Here is a 6,000-nt window from a genome sequence, read left to right on the forward strand (position 1 = left end):
AAAAAATTGGGGCCCTCTCAACGGTTGTTTAACGAAGGAATTGCGAAAGTTTTTACGTGTTCTGTTTGGCCGTCTGCATAGTCATTTGAAGGCCGTTCCAACAATTAAATTGTTTACCGTTCGCCATCACTATTTTACATACAACCAGAAATAAAAACTTCAGAGAAAGACAGACATGCGGCTGCCCTAGCTGTCAGTTCGTGGGAGACAGAAGTTCGGCTCCACACCGCTGATGATATACCATCGTTCTCTGCCAATAACCGCTTGAGATAAGGTTTTTCCGCCCACTATGGGAGCTTAAGCTATGTCAGCTGGGCTGAACGCCAAATTTGGGGGTGGGCCAAGTGGAAATTTTTTGGATCGCAAACTGACAACTTTTTAGAGGTTGGCTGATACCTAAATTTTGGTAGGTGGGACGAGTGCAAAATTTGGCGGTGAAATGGTTCGGAGGTGGGCTAACTTCCAAAATTGGTGGCTTTGCCAACTGCAAAATATTTTGGGGTGGGTAAACTTCGAAGTCTTGAGGGAAAGCCAAATGCTAAATCCTGTGGGTTGGCGAACTGCCAATTTCTGGGGCGTCCAACTGCCAAAGTTTATAAGGGGGTTAAAGGCATAATTTTGGGCCGGGCAAACTGCCATAATTTGGAGGTTCACGAAAAGTTAAACTTTTGGTGTTGCACCTGCCAATTTTGCAGGTGCGTCAAATGCCAGAATGTCATGGTGGCCACCAGCCAAATTTTTGGGCCCAGTGGTAAATTTTTGTGATATTTATTTAATTTCTTTACTTCATAAATACTGCCGACTGCCCTTTGGCGGTCAAGTCAGCAGTGCACAACGTTAAAAAAGAAAATTAAAAAGTAGTAACAACAAAATAACAGCAACAAAGGACGATTAAAGTACGAGGATATAAATTCAATAAGACCAACGGGAAACAAAAAAAGTCCAAATGTCAAATTTCGGGGGTCCTTCAGAAGCTCCAGTACTTTGGTGCTTTCTGATCTCTGTAGGTTCACGTGACCCTGATGGCGTCATCTCCAAATTCACCATCAGGGGGTTTCGTTGTGGAGAAACCGGGTGGTTTTTGCAAGACGTACCCGAAGGTCAAGTGAGAGCATTTTGGCAATCACCCAGGCCAAATTTCGACGTAACAATCGTGTCGTGCATGCTCAGCTATGGTGGTACATCGTTTGTGGTCCAAACTGGCTGAGGTCAAATTTAGGGGCTCGCCCGGGCCAATTTTTCGAATTTAAGAAGGATGGATAACAGGGCGCGTTTGTACAGATACATCGTGGGAGGGAACAGCGCGAACAAAACGACAGACGAAGCAAGAGGCATAACAAAACGACGAGAAGCAAAAAAAATGCCTTTCTATTGCACAGGGCCCTTTTCAGTGTTTCAACTTCAACCTAAAAAAAAAATGTATTTCTATTTCACAGGGCCCTTTTCGGTGTTTCAACTTCAACCTAAAAAAATGTATTTCTATTGCACAGGGCCCTTTTCAGTGTTTCAACTTCAACCTTAAAAGAATGTATTTCTATTGCACAGGGCCCTTTTCAGTGTTTCAACTTCAACCTAAAAACAGCGCTCGTATTTGTATCCTCTTGCTTCGTCTGTCGTTTTGTTCACGCTGTTCCCTCCCACGATTTTCAAATTGACCCGCGCCAATTTTGGAGGTCACCATCATGTCGTGCACGGAGTATTAGGATGGACACCTAATTTGGTCCGAATCGGCCAAGGTCGGTCTGTTGCTATGATTTTCGAGGTTAAAGGCCAAAACAGGCACGGAATGGTGATCGACTCTTGCATTTTGTAGAGCTATGCTCTAAAATGTCCAGAATGCCCACTCAGCGCAGAACCCCTGTGTTAACACCTAAGCTTGTCAGCAAAAACACTCCGGAGGGGCTCAAGACAGTCGTTGCCGCGGGAACAAAAGTTCAGAGGGTACTTAAGGCTGCTTACGTGCTGTGAAGGCGAAAGAATTAGTGTGTCATAGTGACCGTTTGGCCTCGACTCAGGTTGCGCAATCAGACATGAAACGTCCGAACATTGATCACACAAACGCTGAATCCACAAAGGTCCGAGTGAAACACTTGGACACACGGTTCGAATACCTGCCGCGTGCTAGCCTCGAACCTGAGTAAGAAGCGTATGCTACATCGAGCGCGAAACCGTATAAAACTACACGCAATGGTGGACGATGAACGATCCCGTCACAATTTTAATAACATACTGTGTTTTTGAGGAAAGGAAAGGGCGCAGTAACTGTCGCATATCTTGGCGGACACGTCAACCGCGCCTTCAGGGAAAAGGTGAAGTCAGGGTAGGCGAATCAAATATACATTCGTCCGAAATTGCGGCGGTCGGCTGGTTGTGTGCGTCCTACGGCCTCTTGATGACGTCACCCTTTTTTCTTCCCACTGCTGCGATTTTCATTGCCATCTGCGAGTACACACACAAACACATGCTGCCGGCTTTTCTCGTAATGGAGCTAATACGACTTCAGTCTTAATGACCGCGATGGGCGCAACACGTCCCTACTGCTGAGAGAGCAGCACGTCGCCAGTGGATTTTGCGACACCTGCATTAGGCTGTTCACAGCAGGCGTCTAAAAAACGCTACAAATGCAGGCATACTAGCGCAGAAAATTTCAACAAACGTGTTGCTCTTGCTATGGTGCCTAGGGAATGCTATTACGGAAATGAATGAATCTGGATGCTTCTCTAGCTCTCATTCTGAAAAGGGTATACTCGGAATAGCGATTAAGAGTGCCTTTGTTCACCAAAACAGCCACAGGTGTACTACTTCTTGCGTCTTCGTATCTTTTCGCTGGTGCCCGGGAGCTCCACTACGACTGCCTTGCAGTGAACGTTCCCAGAGTCACGTTCGAAATGCCGAGGTCATCTTCCTCTTCCTTCAGTGAGTAGACTTCTTCCAACTAGTAGCTTCCTCTTCAAAAGCGTGGCGGATACACAAAGAGACCAAAGAAGCAATCGGAAAACGGGTAAAAAGCCCTCAACGAATTTTTGGTTGGGTTGGGCTCACCAAATTCTACCACGACTCAATAAGTCACTTTCCAGGTGACACTGCACCGTGGCGCCACCACTGTTGGCTAGTTTGGAGGCCTTGGTTCGGCCGTATTGCGTAAGCCGCCTGTTTTAAAATGGCCATTTCGCGTGCGTCTGGTCCTCTGTCATTGGTCACTCAGAAATACCCGCAGCTTTCAAACGTCTGTAGAAAGTGACCCTGCCATTGGGTGGTTGGCGATCGGAACCCACCATTGGCTGGCATTGGCTGCGATGTCCAGTCACTGGTGAGCTACATCGCTGTTAGCTGTGTGAGCTGTGTCCCCAGCAGGCGAGTGGACCTGCCCGCTGGCATGACTGTGATGTGCAGCCAACGATGAGGTCCGGTCACTTCTACCCAGTGACCGGGTAGCCTTCCACAGACGCTTGAAATGCGCTGGTATATCTGAGTGACCAATAAAGGACGACCAGACGGACGTGAAATGGTCATCTTTAAAGCGTAAGGAAGACGGCCCTAAGGTACACCTTTTTGCGTACGCGTTTAACCTATCGTTTAGCTGTGGCGTCCGTGTATATCGCTATACCAGGCGAGCCACTTATTTTTAGACAAAGGTTAAAAATATCCCGAGGCAAAATAGGTGGAAGCTGGTGCAGCCAATTTTATCTTGCTACTAAAGTGGTTTCGTATTTCGTTCAAGTGCGTAATCGAAAATTGAAAAATTGAGTTTTTAGCTGCTGCGTTTCCGGCGAGAATTCTGGTGCTAAAACGCAGAGCGTGCCAAAAACAGACGTCCAATTCTTTACTCTGTGTATGTTATACGAATAAAAGCCTTATTTGTTTTTCTTCCTGTGTGCTCCAGGTGACTTTTGCTTGCGTTAGAAGAAAACTGTGTGAAATATCAAAGAAACGCGCGCGAACATGGCTTCGCGTGTCGCGCCAGCAGCGCTCTCAAATGCAGAATTCCTGAACTTAGCCGCTTTAGATGATGCCGCGAATGAGACGGGACAAAAACAATGAAATAAGCGCTGGCGGCAATGTTGAAAGTCATCTCTGACTTGACCGCGTTCAGTGCGGAAAGAACAACGGAAAAACAACAAGGGCATGGTCACGTGGGATTTCTTCACATCCCGCACGCATCAAACCGCACTGATCAAAATAAAAACTTTTTAATTAGACATTTTTAGGCACGTTTTAGATTCGGGCACCATAATATTCACCTAGAAGCAATATTCAAAACGGCGATTTAAAACAAAAATCTTTAATTAAACAAAATATAAACATGGCTTGAGTGATTGATGCAATTGAAATGTCAACAATATTTAGCAAGCCAATGCCATCAGCGAATCTCTAATTACATAGGTATTCTTCAGTAACTCTTTTCCCCAACCGTTTGCAATCCAGAGCTCGGAACACTTCCTATAAACAGGCGTGAATAGCAATGGCGGGATCGTGTCTCCCTGCTTCACACCGCTCCTTATTGAAGCCGCCGCGGTGGCCCAGTGGTTATGAAGCTCGGCTGCTGACCCGAAAGACGTGGGTTTGATCCCGGCCGTGGTGGTCGAATTTCGATGGAGGCGAAATTCTCGACGTCAGTGCATGTTAAATAACCCCAGGTGACCGAAATTTCCAGAGCCCTTCACTACGGCGTCTCTCATAGCCTGCGTCGCTTTGGCACGTAAAATCCCCATAAATCAAATCAAATCAAACCTTCCTTATTGGAATTTTAATGCTGACTATATGATATAATATGAGAAGTGTGCAGTTGTTATACCGACAGCGTCACCCTATCCTAAATGTCTCTTATCTTGTGGTCACATGCCTCGCAGTGTTCGACCATTGCACTTCGATCCCTGTTCATTTGTGTCGCATCCGCTTCGCGCTGCTTCATTTCCCCACCTGTTGGTTTCGCCCATGTACAGAGAGCAAATCGTTTATCTAGAACACGTTCTGGGCGTGGTTCGGGCTGAACACGCAATATTGTAGCCTGGGCTACATTGGCCACAGTCTCACCGTTTCGCATGCTCTCTTGCTCGACCATATTGCGCATGCGCGGAGCAAGTGACGTCACTACGCACAGCTGTCATGTTCAGAGAGATGAGCAACAAAACGATAAGTGCAAGCACTGTGGGGCGAGAGAGACCATCGACTACATAATCTGAGAATACGATAGCTCCGCAGGGGCTAAAGCAAATATGAAATGTAGAGCAACCTGGGAAGCCCTGCTGCGGAGCGAGGCCCCTGATCCACAGCAAAAGCTATCTGCCTGCCGGAAGAAGCCGCGAGGAGTCAAGACGTTTTTGCCTGTTTGTAATCGCGGAGGTTACGGCCCCCGTCACCCAGGCCTGTGTGCCGGGGACGGGGAGTAGGGGGCCTCCTTATCTGGTGCAAAATAAAGTTGGTATCATCATCATCATCTGGCGTACCTCGCCGCGAGCGCTCGCCGCTGCGGGCTACTGCGCATGCGCTAGGATATTGCGCCCCGTGTATTAATGTGGAGGGATGCACAGCTACTTCGCCGTGTTCCATGGAGGAAAAGCGCCAACGGCACTGAACAGAATGAACGCCGACGGCCTATGGATTCAGCGCCGCGATTCTTGCACAACCTTCTCAATGCCTGCAGCCCATATCTCTCTCTCATCACCACACGCACCTATAAGAACGATTCAGGCGACCACTGACCCAAGGAGCCATTATGCGCACTTCCTTTCCTTAAATTGATCGGAGTGTAAAACATTGTCAGCGTAAAAGCCAATGAACACAACGGACGCCGACGGCCTATGGATTCAGCGACCTCGATGGCCTATTGCTTCACCAACGAGGAGAAACCATAAGATATAAAAAAACGCTTCACAATTTATACTGTCCGTTTTCTTGTCTTTTTTTAGTGATAATTACACGTACCAGAATTTCAAGGTTTAAAAGGGCGGAAACCAAGCTAATAATAACAAGCTTAACCAAGATACACCAATACCTCAC

This window comes from Amblyomma mixtum, chromosome 3 (genome assembly GCF_055824585.1).
Source record: "Amblyomma mixtum isolate Tamu chromosome 3, ASM5582458v1, whole genome shotgun sequence".
In the NCBI taxonomy this organism is placed as follows: Eukaryota; Metazoa; Arthropoda; class Arachnida; order Ixodida; family Ixodidae; genus Amblyomma; species Amblyomma mixtum.